General features: G+C 39.9%; 1 long non-coding RNA gene across 1 annotated transcript; it reads right to left on the reverse strand.

The window, feature by feature from the left end:
* Window positions 1–10,798: 10,798 nt before the first annotated feature.
* LOC144333530 (uncharacterized) lies at window positions 10,799–11,966 on the reverse strand. The gene is made up of 3 exons (XR_013402244.1): window positions 11,832–11,966; window positions 11,705–11,736; window positions 10,799–10,937 (listed from the first exon to the last, which is right to left on the reverse strand). It is a non-coding gene; the product is annotated as an uncharacterized LOC144333530 (long non-coding RNA).
* Window positions 11,967–12,613: the final 647 nt, after the last annotated feature.

Genomic DNA, 12,613 nt, shown 5'->3' on the forward strand with positions numbered 1-12,613 from the left:
TATATTGAACTTTACTAAATGTCTTGAAATTATCTCATTTTGTTCTTCCTTGATAAATAAAAGAAACTAATAAGATTGGTATTAGCTAAGGATTTTAGGAGTTGAGGACTCTCAAAGTGACTGGTGTATTTCAGGTCAATTTACAATGGTTGTAAATTTCTTGTTATTAGAAAGGCAAGCAGCTCAGTGTCAGAAGAGCTCTGTCTTTCTCTTTATGTTTGATTTTTTTTTTTTGAAATGGAGTCTCGCTCTGCCGCCCAGGCTGGAGTGCAGTGGTGTGATCTCAGCTCACTGCAAGCTCTGCCTCCCGGGTTCACGCCATTCTCCCGCCTCAGCCTCCTGAGTAGATGGGACTACAGGTGCCTGCCACCGCGCCTGGCTAATTGTTTTGTATTTTTAGTAGAGATGGGGTTTCACCGTGTTAGCCAGGATGGTCTCGATCTCCTGACCTCGTGATCTGCCCGCCTCGGCCTCCCAAAGTGCTGGGATTACAGGCATGAGCCACCATGCTCGGCCTGTGTCTGATTTTAATTTTGAAAAAGTCATCCATGGAGCTCAGGGGACTTTCAGGACAGTGAAACTGCTCTGTATTATACTGAAATGGGAGATGCATGACATTATGCACTGTGGAAACCCGGAGGATGTGCAATGCAGAGCGCACACCCTAATGCGCCACACTCAAGCCAGATGTTAATGGTAGAGGAAATTCTGTGGGGTGAGGTTTAGGGTGGGGAAAGGGGGTATCTGAGAACTCACTGTTTTCTGTTCAACTTTTTAAGAAACCTAATCCTGGTCTAAAAAATAAAGTTTATTAATAAAAGAATTATCTGGTGCCTTAGGAGTAAGAGGTATCACAGTCATCATTGTCCCCATGAAAGTACCCTTGTTGCTTCTTTTCCTCTGGGTTTCTCAGTCTAGGGAATCAATAGCAAAGCAAGCTTTCTATCAAAGCAGGTATTGCCAGGAAGAGGTCCAGAGGACTGGGGCTTTTGTTCTCCAAGCCACTTACTTAGAAATGTGCTCCAAATTGGTTCCGTTCCTGGAGCCAGGCCTGCTTTGGGGCTGATTGAGCAGTGAAAGAATTTGAGGATGTGAGAATCCCCCAAACCAATCACAGTCTCCTGCTAGGACTGAAGCCCACATGCGTTACCAGGGCAGTGGCGGAAGACATCATGAACCCTTGAAAACTATTTCCTGGATGCATGATACACTAAGTCATTATCAGTCATTTGTGCCTGGGTGTAGATGTGGCTATTTAATTCTGCTCCATAGCAAACTGCTTTACTTATTACAGCTTTTAAATGTCTGATAAGGCTAGTCGCTATCTCACCCCAATTCTTCTATAATTTTTCCAGAACTTTCCTGAATATTTTCATATGCTTATTTTATTTCAACTGTAGGATCAACTTGTCAGGTTATGAAGAAAACTCGGATAGCATTTCAAATCAAATTAATAACATCAAATTTACAAATTAAGTTAGAAAAACATGACATCTTTGGATTTTTTAGTTTTGCTCCATAAGACTAAAATATATGTTTCCATGTACTAAAGTCTTCCTTTATGCCCCTCTGGAGTTTAAGAATTTTCTCATATGTGTTCTGCATATTTCCCTTAAGATTTATTTATTGCTATAATTCTTTTCAATGTTATTATAAATGGGATCTTTTGTCATCATATTTCATAATATAAAATTGACTAACATATATTAAGATTTTGGCCTATCTTCCTGCTGACTTTTCATATTGTTACTAATAGATTTTCAGCTGACACTCTTGAATATTCCATGTATTACAGCCATAACTTTTTCAAATAATATTAATTTTGCCTTCTTTTCATTTTTTTAAACATTCTTTCTTTCTTTTTCCTATTTTCTTTGATGAGTCTATTCCAACAGGACTAAATGCCAGAGTGATGATAGACTCCGCTGTGTCCCGTTCCTTACTTTGACAGCATTCTAAGAAGCACTTTAGTGTTTCACCACGGACAATGCTGACGTCAGTTTGGGTGTAAGAGGATCTATATTCTTAAGCACATTAAAGTTGCATCTGTTCTTCCACTATTAAAAGCTCACAACACAAATGTATATTGAACTTTACTAAATGTCTTGAAATTATCTCATTTTGTTCTTCCTTGATTAAAAAAAAGTAGAATGCATTGTTAACAAATCACTGTATTGAACCATCTTTGCTTTCTTGGGACAACCCCACTTGGTCATGGTTTACCACTCTGTAAATACGCCGCTGTTTCATTCAGGTTGTTTATACTAAGCTCCCTAAGTGAGAACCGACTGTAGTTTATTCTATGCTGTCTTTGTTTGGTTTTGGTGTCCGGGTTGTGAAGTCCCTTCCATCTCTATTGTCTCTCCACGGCATCGCCTCCTGTCCCAACAACCTCCAACACTCTGGTCTAGTAAAGGACCTATCTTTAAACATCCTCGGAGGGTGGGTGTGATTTTTCTTTATGGTCTGAATAGAACATTAACTGTATCTAAAGTAATATATATTAATTTACATATTTTTGTAATCTGCCAATCTTTGAATTCAGCAACCTTTTCCAAGCCTTTTTCTTCCACTTTCTTCTGGAAAGTTGGCAAAAATACTCTTCATTTTTATTTCACTTTCTTCTGAAGAAAGAGGATAGTAGCAAACAAATACTAGGCCCGGAATGTGAGATCCTTGCTTAGCCATGGCCATTGGCCCAGGAGAGTGCTGGGGTGTGTAAGGGGTACTGGCCTCAGAACTGTCTCATGTGTTGTAGAAATGTGTCCTTTGGGATTGTGGCAGGCAATTCCATCATTAACCTGGCTACCAGGCCCCAGCTCAGCCCATGCCTTCTCAGAACACTGCCTTTCCTTGGGCATTAGCAGACCAATAGGAATAGAAATACACGTAGTGGGGAACACGGCTGTCAGCAGCAACTGAGACGTCACAGAAGATGCAGATGGAGGCTGTGGGACCCACATACTCTGCACCCTCAGCAGAGCCTGTTTCTGAAAACAAACATGATCTACTTCCTTCAGACTGGAATCCAGGTGCGTCATTAATTTTCTGTTAAACAAAGAGAACTGTGGCTTTTTTTGAGTGGAGCACACCTGTCCCCACTTGTGGGATTGCAGAATGTGGTTGCTGCCAGGATTCTCTCTCAGCTCTCACCTCTGTAGAAATCCCGGCACAACACAAACAGTGGAAAGCCCCTCTTTTAAAATGTCTGGGTGCCACTGGGAGGCTTGCAGCAGAACAATTTTGGCCTCTCTCCAGAGGCCGGTGTGACTGGAGCCAACTTGTCTGGAGTGACTTTTTCACTATGAAACTATCAGCAGCACGGACGAGCGAAACAATGTTGCATTATTTAGAGCCCCTGTGAATGTGCACACCTTTTATAAATGGACTGTGTTTACCCTCCTGTCCCTTCACAGCTGGGATTAAAAATTGCCAGAGTTCAAATATTTAATGTTCTGTCTTGTTTTCTATCCTTGGAATGTTTCAGTGTAGCCTGACTTGTTGCCAACAGGTACACCACATTGTTCCTCCCTTGCCCAGGTTACCGCATGTATGAGAAGCTGGACAGTCAGTTGTTGTCACCTTTGGTGATGTGTCAGCCTGAAAATCAGCTGGTGCCCTCCTCAAGTTTGGAGGCAGCTTCCTAGGGCTATTCTGATCCATGTTATTTTTCTTTCCAGGTTGCGACAAGAGATTTAATTTTGATCATGAGAATAATTTTATATTGCATTTCACAATTCGTTGTTTCATTTCTTCAGTGATTTTGGAATGTTAGTAGTCACAAAAGGATGCATGTAAGAGAAGTGGGAAAGGGGCAAGTTACGAATTACTCTATAGAATGTTATGTACTGCAAATATGACAAATTCTATCTTTCTTTCTTGCTCAAGACCCCTGTCAGATCAGACTGCTTGGCAAGAGGAAGAATTTGAGTGAGAAAGTGGCGCTTCCAGATATTTAGCAGACCAGGCTGAGGCCTGATGTCTAAACACAGGCTGTGAGTGGCACTGCATAGCTAGGGGCCCAGCTACAGTTGCTATGAGAGTGGCTGGGGCCACTGGTCCAAGGAACACATGAAATCTCTAACTGGGGTGAGCTGTAGGGAGCATCCAGGATTAGACAGGGACAGGGGAACAGTGGCAGTGTCTTAGTCTGCTTGGGCAGCAATCACAAGATACTATAGACTGGGATGCTTAAACAACAGACATTTATGGCTCTCACAGTCCTAGAGGCCAGGAAATCCAGCACCAAGGTGCCGGCAGATTTGGTTCCTGGTGAGTGCCCTCTTTCCGGCTGATGGCTGACTTCTCACTGTGCACTCGCAGTGGAGAGAGAACGAGCTCTGACCCCTCTTCCTCTTCTTATAAGGAGACCCGCCAATCCCATCACGGAGCCACACCCTCAGGACTTCACCTAAACCTCATCTCCAAGTAATCCCCATCCTATTGGGGATTAGAGCTTCAATATATGAATTTTGAGGGGGAGACAAAAATTCAGTCCATAACAGTCATGGGGCATCAGATACACCAGAGCCGTTACACAATCCTCTGACTACGGGAGCTCTGAGAGCTGGGGTCACATATTTAGCTGCTGACCAACTTCACCCCCACTTCCCTGATCCAGTGCTAGCCAGTTCCCCAGATCAGCAGGAATGCGTCTGCTGCATCTCTGGACTCTCACAGTTGCTACAGTCCCAGTTCGGCCCCCCAAGATCACCCTGCCAAAGGACTCCCCAGGGTAAGAACCGGTCTTCCTGGAGGTACCAACAGGCAGAGAAAGAGAAACCTCCTCAACCTGCTCATTCTTATTGATTTTCCAACCACATTTATTTCCGTGGAACAGCAATGGGTCAGTGACAGAAACCACAGTCTGAGACCTGAAGATTTCTCAAACGCACACATATGAGTTTGCATATGTACCCCCAAACCACACCTTTTCTTGTTCCCTCTTTCGATTCCACCTTCACCTGTTCCCTCCACCACACCAGGATATTCTGTACCACCCCTGAGTGGGGCCCCAGAGCTGACCTCTTCCTTGCCCAGCTCAATTCTGTACATCTCCCTCCTGGTATTTTTGTGCCCTTATAATGTAGGACGTGGTTTGGGTCCCAAATGTCTGTGATGGATTCCCATGTTTTCCTTCCTTGGTAGTAGATTGCTTTGGCTATTATTCTTTTATGATCCAATTTATGCAAAGTGTCAAGCATTTATTTTCTTAACTTTCTTAAGTTAGTAATAAAATAAGCTGAATATTTCCCTTCACTGTCCATTATTGTTTTGTGCTGTTTGTTGTGCAGACCTTTATTTCAAATGCTGTCTACTCATTTCTACATCCTATTTGAACGTGACTATATTAATATATTTAATGGTCAGTTTCTCAATCAATATTTTACTTGCTAATAGGTTCACCCTGACCGAACCCTTGGACTATTGACTGGGAGGAAATCCCTTTCATAAAAATAAAAATCTTGAATTTTCTTATCCATCACGTAAGATGCTTAGAAGTCTCCACTCTGTCTTAACAAAAAGTAAAAGCTGAACAAACTGAAAAATCAAGATTTTTAGATTCTTATATTCTTAGGCTTGTCAGAGAAGTTAGGTCACAGGACAAACTGCTGATCTTAAAATTGGAGAGATAGACGGGTGAATACAGAGAGTCACAACTTTCCAGAGCAGAATCTACAAGCATAAGCCTCTGGGGAAACAACGCCAGGGTAGGGAAAGCTGAGCTGTAATTGATGAATTGCTGAAGGCTCAGGATGGACAGGTCTGAGTTTTAAAAATTCCAGGGGATGCACTCAAAGGAAGTCTCCACACATTTGTGTTTCACCCTGAGATGCTCTAGCATCCTCACCGTGAACATTGGAGAAAAATACCCCCAGGAATCATATTTACCTTTCAATAAAAAAATTACAAAACATACGAAAAGGGAAAAAACCTTACAGTTTGAAGAGACTGAACAAATATCAGAACCAGAGTCAGATATGGCAGGAATTTTGGAATTTTCAGTACAGGAATAATTTTTAGTACTCCAAAACTAGGATTAATATGCTAAGGGCTTTAATGAAAAAAATATACAACATCCAAGAGCAGATGGATAATGTAAGCAGAGAGATATATCTTCTAAGACAAAATTTAAAAGAAAGGCTAGAGATTAAAAATATTGAAAGAGAAATGAAGAATGCTGTTGATGGGCTCGTTAGTAGACTGGACATAGACAAGGAAAGAATCTCCAAGCTTGAGGATATGTCAATAGAAATTTCCAAAACTGGAAAGCAAAGAAAAAATGACCAACCCCAACCCCCATCCCCAAACAAAAACAAAACCAAACAAATAACAGAGCAGAATATCCCAGAACTGTGAGATGACTACAAAAAGCATAACATATGTGTAATGGGGATACTAGAAGACAAAGAAAGAGGGGAAGAAACAAAGCAATGTTTGAAGCAACAATGACTGATAGTTTCCCCAAACTAATGTCAGACGCCCAAACTACAGATCCAGGAAGCCCAGAGAACACCAAGCAAGATAAATGCCCAAAAGAAATACACCTGGGCCAAGCACATCATATTCAAACTTCAGAAAAATCAAAGATAAAAAGAATGTCCTGAAAGAAGCCAGAAGAAGAAAACACCTTACTTATAGAGAGGCAAAGATAACAATGACATGTGACGTTTTCTCAGAAACCACGCAAGCAGGGAGGGAGTGGAGTGAAATATCTGAAACGTTGAGAGAAGAAACCCACCTCTTTACTCTGCATGTAATTATCCTTCTTACGTGAAGGAGAAATAAGAACATTCTTAGATGAAAATTGAGAGAATTTGTTGCCAGTAGGCCTGCCTTTGAAAAAAGTGTTGAGAGGGTTGTTCGATGAGAAGGAAAATGTTATAGGTCAGAAACTCGTATCAACATTAAGAAATGAAGAGCATTGGAGAAGGAATAAGTGAAGATAAAGCAAAACTTTTATTGTTCTTATTCTTATTTGATCTAACAGATAATAGTTTGTTCAGAATAACAATAGCTACATTGTGCTCTTATATAGATATAATATGTTTATGTATAAATGAAATAAATGGCAACAATGACACAAGGAAGAAGAGGGAGAAATTAGGAATATTTTGTTATTATAAGGTACTTGCACTACCCATGAAATGGCAAAGTGTTATTTAAAAGTGGACTTGGATTAGTTGTAATGTGTGTTGGAAACTCTGAGGTAATCACTAAGAAGAGTACAGAAAGAGAAAAATAATATGCTAACAAAAGAGAAAATAGCATCATATAAAATGCTCAATTGAAATAAAAGGCAGAAACAGTGTAGAAGACAAAAATAAGAGCAAAGAACAAGTGCAACAAACAAAATAGTAACAAATTTGGTAGATATTAGTCCAAGATCTCAATCACTTTAAACATCAATTTCCTAAATATTAGATTGGTGCAAAAGTAATTGTGGGTTTTGCTATTACTTTTTTTTTTTTTTTTTTTTTTTGAGCTGGAGTCTCACTCTGTTGCCAGGCTGGAGTGTAGTGGCGTGATCTCAACTCACTGCAACCTCCGACTCCTGGGTTCAAGCAATTCTCCTGCCTCAGCCTCCCGAGAAGCTGGGATTACAAGCATGCACCACCATGCCCAGCTAATTTTTGTATTTTTAGTAGAGACAGGGTTTCACCATGTTGACCAGGTTGGTCTCGATCTCCTGACCTTGTGATCTGCCCACCCAGCCTCCCAAAGTGTTGGGATTACAGGCATGAGCCACCGCGCCTGGCCTGCTATTACTTTTAATTGCAAAAACTGCAATTACTTTTACACCAACCTAATACATCAATTAAAGACAGAGGTTGTTTCAATGGATCAAAATATGACCAAACATCTTGTCTTAAAAAAGCCCACTTTAAATATAAAGACACATAAAAGTAAAGCTATGGAAAAGGATATATCATACTAACACTAATCAAAAGAAAGCAAGAATAGTTGTATTAGTTTCAGACAGAACAGAATTCAGAGCAAGGAAAGTTATCAGGGTTAAAGAGGGTGACTATATAATGATGAAGGACTTAATACTCCAAGAAAACAACAATCATTAATGTGCCTAATAAAAGAGCATCAAAATATGTGAGACAAAAACCAATAAAACTGCTTGGAGAAATAGATGAATCCACTATTATAGTTGGAGTTTTTAACATTCTTCTATCAGAGATGGACAGATGCAGCAGGCAGAAAATCAGGAAGGACATAGTTGCACTCAATAGCACCATCAATCAACTGGATGTAATTGACATCTATGGACTACTTCATCTAACAACAGCATATTACACATTCTTCTCAAGCTCATATGGAATATTCACCAAGATGTAGCACATTCTGAACTGTAACACACCTTAACAAGTTTGAAAGAATAGAAATCATACAATGTCTGCTTTCATACCACAGTGGAATTAAATTAGAAATTAGTACAGAAAGATAGCTGAAAAATTCCCCAATACTTGGAGATTAAACAACATACTTTTAAGTCACAAATGGGTCAAAGAAAATCTTAAGGGAAATTACAAAAAAAAAATTGAACTAAATTAAAATGAAAATACAACTTAATTTGTGGTGTGCTAGAAAAGCAGTGCTTAGGGGAATTTTTTTTAGCATTGAATGCATATGACAAAGAGGAAAAAAGATCTGAAATCAATAGTCTAAGTTTACACTTTAGGAAACTAGTGAAAGAAGAGAAAATTAATTCCAAAGTAAGCAGAAGAAATATAATAAATATTAGCACAGAAATCAGTGAAACTGAAGATAGGAACTCAACAGAGAAAAGTCAATAAAACCAAAAGCTGATTCTTTGAAAAGATTAATAAAATTTATCAGCCTCTAGCCAGGATAACAAAGAAAACAAGAAAAGAAAAGAAAAGGAAAGAAAGAAAAGAAAAAACAGAAAAGAGATGACACAAATTACTAATATCACAGTAAAAGAAGGAACATCACTACAGATCTCATGGACATTAAAAGAACAATAAGGGAATGCTATGAATAAATCTACGTCCACAAATTTGATAACCTAGATGAAACAAACTAATTCCTTAGAGGATACAATTTGCCGAAACTTACACATTAAAAAATAGACAATTGGAATACGCCTATGCCTTTAAAGAAATAGAATCAGTAATGAATAACCTTCCAAACAGAATGCTCAAAGCCCAGATGGGTTCACTGGTGAATTCTACCAAACATTTAAGGAGGAAATTATACCAGTTGTCTACAGTCTGTTCTAGAAGTTAGAAGCAAAGAAAATGCTTCCTAATTCTATGAGGCCAACATTAACTTAAAACCAAAACCAAAGAGGTTACAAGAAAATAAAAAATATATAGACCAATATCGCTCTTGATCATAGATGCAAAAATTCTCAACAAAATATTAACAAATCAAATATAATAATGTACAATCAGAATTATTCAAAACAATCCCAATAAAGATCCAAGGAAGGTATTTTTTGGTATCTATACTGATTCTAAAGTGTATATAAAGATGCTGAAAACCCCAAATACAGAAATCAAGAACAACAAGAAAGCCAGAAGACTGATACTACTCCACTTTAAGATGTAAGTAGAACTCATCGAAGGAGGTATACAAATGGCAAAGGTATACAAATGGCAAACACACATATGAAAAAATGCTAAATATCACATGCCATTAAGGAATTGCAAATTAAAACAACATTGTGATACCACTACACATCTACTAGAATGGCCAAAAACCAAAACACAGACAATTCCAAATGCTCCTGAGGATGTGTAATAACAAGAACACTCATTCATTACCGTGGGAATGCAAAATGGTACAGCCACTTTGGAAGACAGTTTGGTGGTTTCTTACAAAGCTGAACATACTTGTACCCTAAGATCAAGCAATCTTGTTCCATGGTGTTGACCCAAATGATTTGAAAACATACACTTGGATATTTACAACAGCTTTATTTATAATTGCCAAAGCCTGGAAGCAACCAAGATGTCCTTCAGTAGATAAATGGATAAACTGTGGCATATCCAGACAATGGAGTATTATTCAGTGCTAAAAAGAAATGGACTATTAAGTCATGAAGACATGGAAAAAAACTTAAATATATGTTACTAAGTGAAAGAAGCTAATCTGAAAAGACTACATGCTGTACAATTCCAACTATATGACATTTTGGAAAATGCAAAGCTATGGAGACAGTCGAAAGATTGGTGGTTGTGAAGGGTTGGGGATAGGAAGGGATGGATAGTTGGAGCACTGGGAATTTTTAGGGCAGTGAAACTATTCTGTATGATACTATATTGGTGGGAAAATGTCATTATACATTTGTCCAAACCCACAAAATGCACAATATTAAGAGTAAACCCTAATGAAACTATAGATTTGGGGTGATGATGTGTCAATGCATGTTCATCAGTTGTAACAAAGGCACCACTGTGGTGTGGGATGTTGATCATGAGAGAGGCTGAGCATGTGTGGTAGCAGGAACTCTGTCCTTTCTACTCAGTTCGACTGTGAACCTAAAACTTCTCTGAAAATTAAAGTTTATTAATTTTCAAAGAAGGAGCCTGACCCAATGTCATGATTCATGTGACACATTTGGGGTTGGGGGGTTGGTAGTTATACTTGTATTGGTTTCCTATTGCTGCTAAACAAATTGCCACAAACTTAGAAGATTAACACAATTCAAATGTATTACCTTACAGTCCTGGAAGACAGACATCTGCAATGGGTCTCATTGGGCTAAAATCAAGATGTTGGCAGGGCTGGTTCCTGCGGGGGCTCCAGGGGAGAATGTTTCCATGTTCTTTCCACTTCTAGAGGCCACCTGCATTCCTTGGCTCATGGTCTCTTCCTCTATCTTCCCCATGTGAAACTCCAGCCTTGGTTTCCATCATCGTATGGCCAGTTTTCTCTCAGACTCTGACTCTCTTCTCTCCCTTTTGGAAGAGCCCTTGTGGTTACATTGGGTCCACCTGGGTAATCCAGAATAATCTCCTCATCTCAAGATCCTTAACCTAATAACACCTTTCCCTTTTACCATGTAAGGGAACTGTTACGGACTGAATTGTGTCTCCCAAAACCCGTATGTTTAAGTCCTAATCTCTGGTTTCTCAGAATGTGGCTGTATTTGGAGAGAAGGCCTTTAAAGAGGAAATTAAAATAAAATGAGTTCATAGAGGTGGGTCAACATGAGCAGTGTCCTTATAAGAAGACGAGATTAGGACACAGACACACAGAGGAAACATGATGCAGAGATGCAGGGAGAAGACGGCCACCCACAAGCCAGGGAGGCAGGCCTCAGGACAATCCAAACCTGATGACACTTTGATCTCAAACTTCCAGCCTCCAGAACTGTAAGAAAATAATTTTCTACTGTTTAAGTCACCCAACCGGTGGTATTTGGTTATGGCAGCCCAAACAAAATGGAAGTAGCATATTCACAGATTCTGGGGATGAGGATGTGAACATCTTTGTGGGTAGGGAGGGCATTTTTCAATCTACCACAACCACCACAAACCATCCAAATGGCTGCCACGTGTTGAATGTTGCAGGCCAGGCAGGAACCTTACATGTATTATATTATTTAATTCTTAAATCAACCCTACTGGGTAGCTACCATCACTATCCCAATTTTACCAATAAGGAAAAGATAGCTTAGAGAAAACTTGTTGCATTGCTAGTAAGAGGCAAAAGCAAGACTTACATTTTAGCTCTCTGGTTTCTGTCTTCTCCCTTCTATTAAAAGAAAAAAAAAAAATTCAATGGAATTGCAGTTCTCCGGATAGATATGAAGCAAAGGGGATGACAGCCACACTGCAGGCCTGATGTACCTCTCTGGCTATCAGATGTTGCCAGTGTTTGCTTCTTACACAGCGATTGCAAGCCCCCCTTGCCGTCCTGCCTGCCTTTCTAAAAAATGTGCATTGAGTGGCTTCATAAGGAAATCCAGAGAACTTGGTTCTCTGAGTCTGATGCAGCTACAGAAACTGTGCAGATGCGGGTGTGGAATTATTTTACCCTAAAGGACCCTGTTAAACACTCACACTTTTGCCTAAATCTTAGACCGAAGGCGTGAAGTTTTCAGCTCATGAGATTAGACAAGGAGCTGGGGTTCATTTCAAGTTTCCCTTTACCTGTGACCCTGGCATTCTTTCTTTTGACATCCAAATAGACACTCCCTTGGCTCCCACTCAACAGAAAATTGGCATCCTGAAAAGCCAAATAAAACCTGCCTCAAAAGGGAAAACAAAATTAATGAACAGACAGGAAATCTGAGACTTATTTTTCTCTGAAGTAGGATACGGGGGAGTTAATGGCTTTGTGAATAAACTGGAGGAGGAGGGAGAGAGAAACAAAGCTGGATTTCCAAGGTTGGTTCCCCAGCTGCTCCGGGTGTTTTGAGCTAGAGGGCACTCGGTGGCAGAGTTTGCTAAGCACCGTGGCTCCGTGGGCTCCCAGGGCCCCAGGCTTGTGACTACAAGAGCAAGGCTCGGTATTTTCTCCAGGTTCCAGTCAATTATCACAGTTAAATTGGAACATGCGTGTCCTTCTGTGGACAGAATTGCAGGAGCTGCCGCAGCTTCTTCCAAAATAGAGCTCTCCTGGCCGCTGC

The sequence above is a fragment of the Macaca mulatta genome, chromosome 12 (genome assembly GCF_049350105.2).
Source record: "Macaca mulatta isolate MMU2019108-1 chromosome 12, T2T-MMU8v2.0, whole genome shotgun sequence".
Classification (NCBI taxonomy): domain Eukaryota; kingdom Metazoa; phylum Chordata; class Mammalia; order Primates; family Cercopithecidae; genus Macaca; species Macaca mulatta.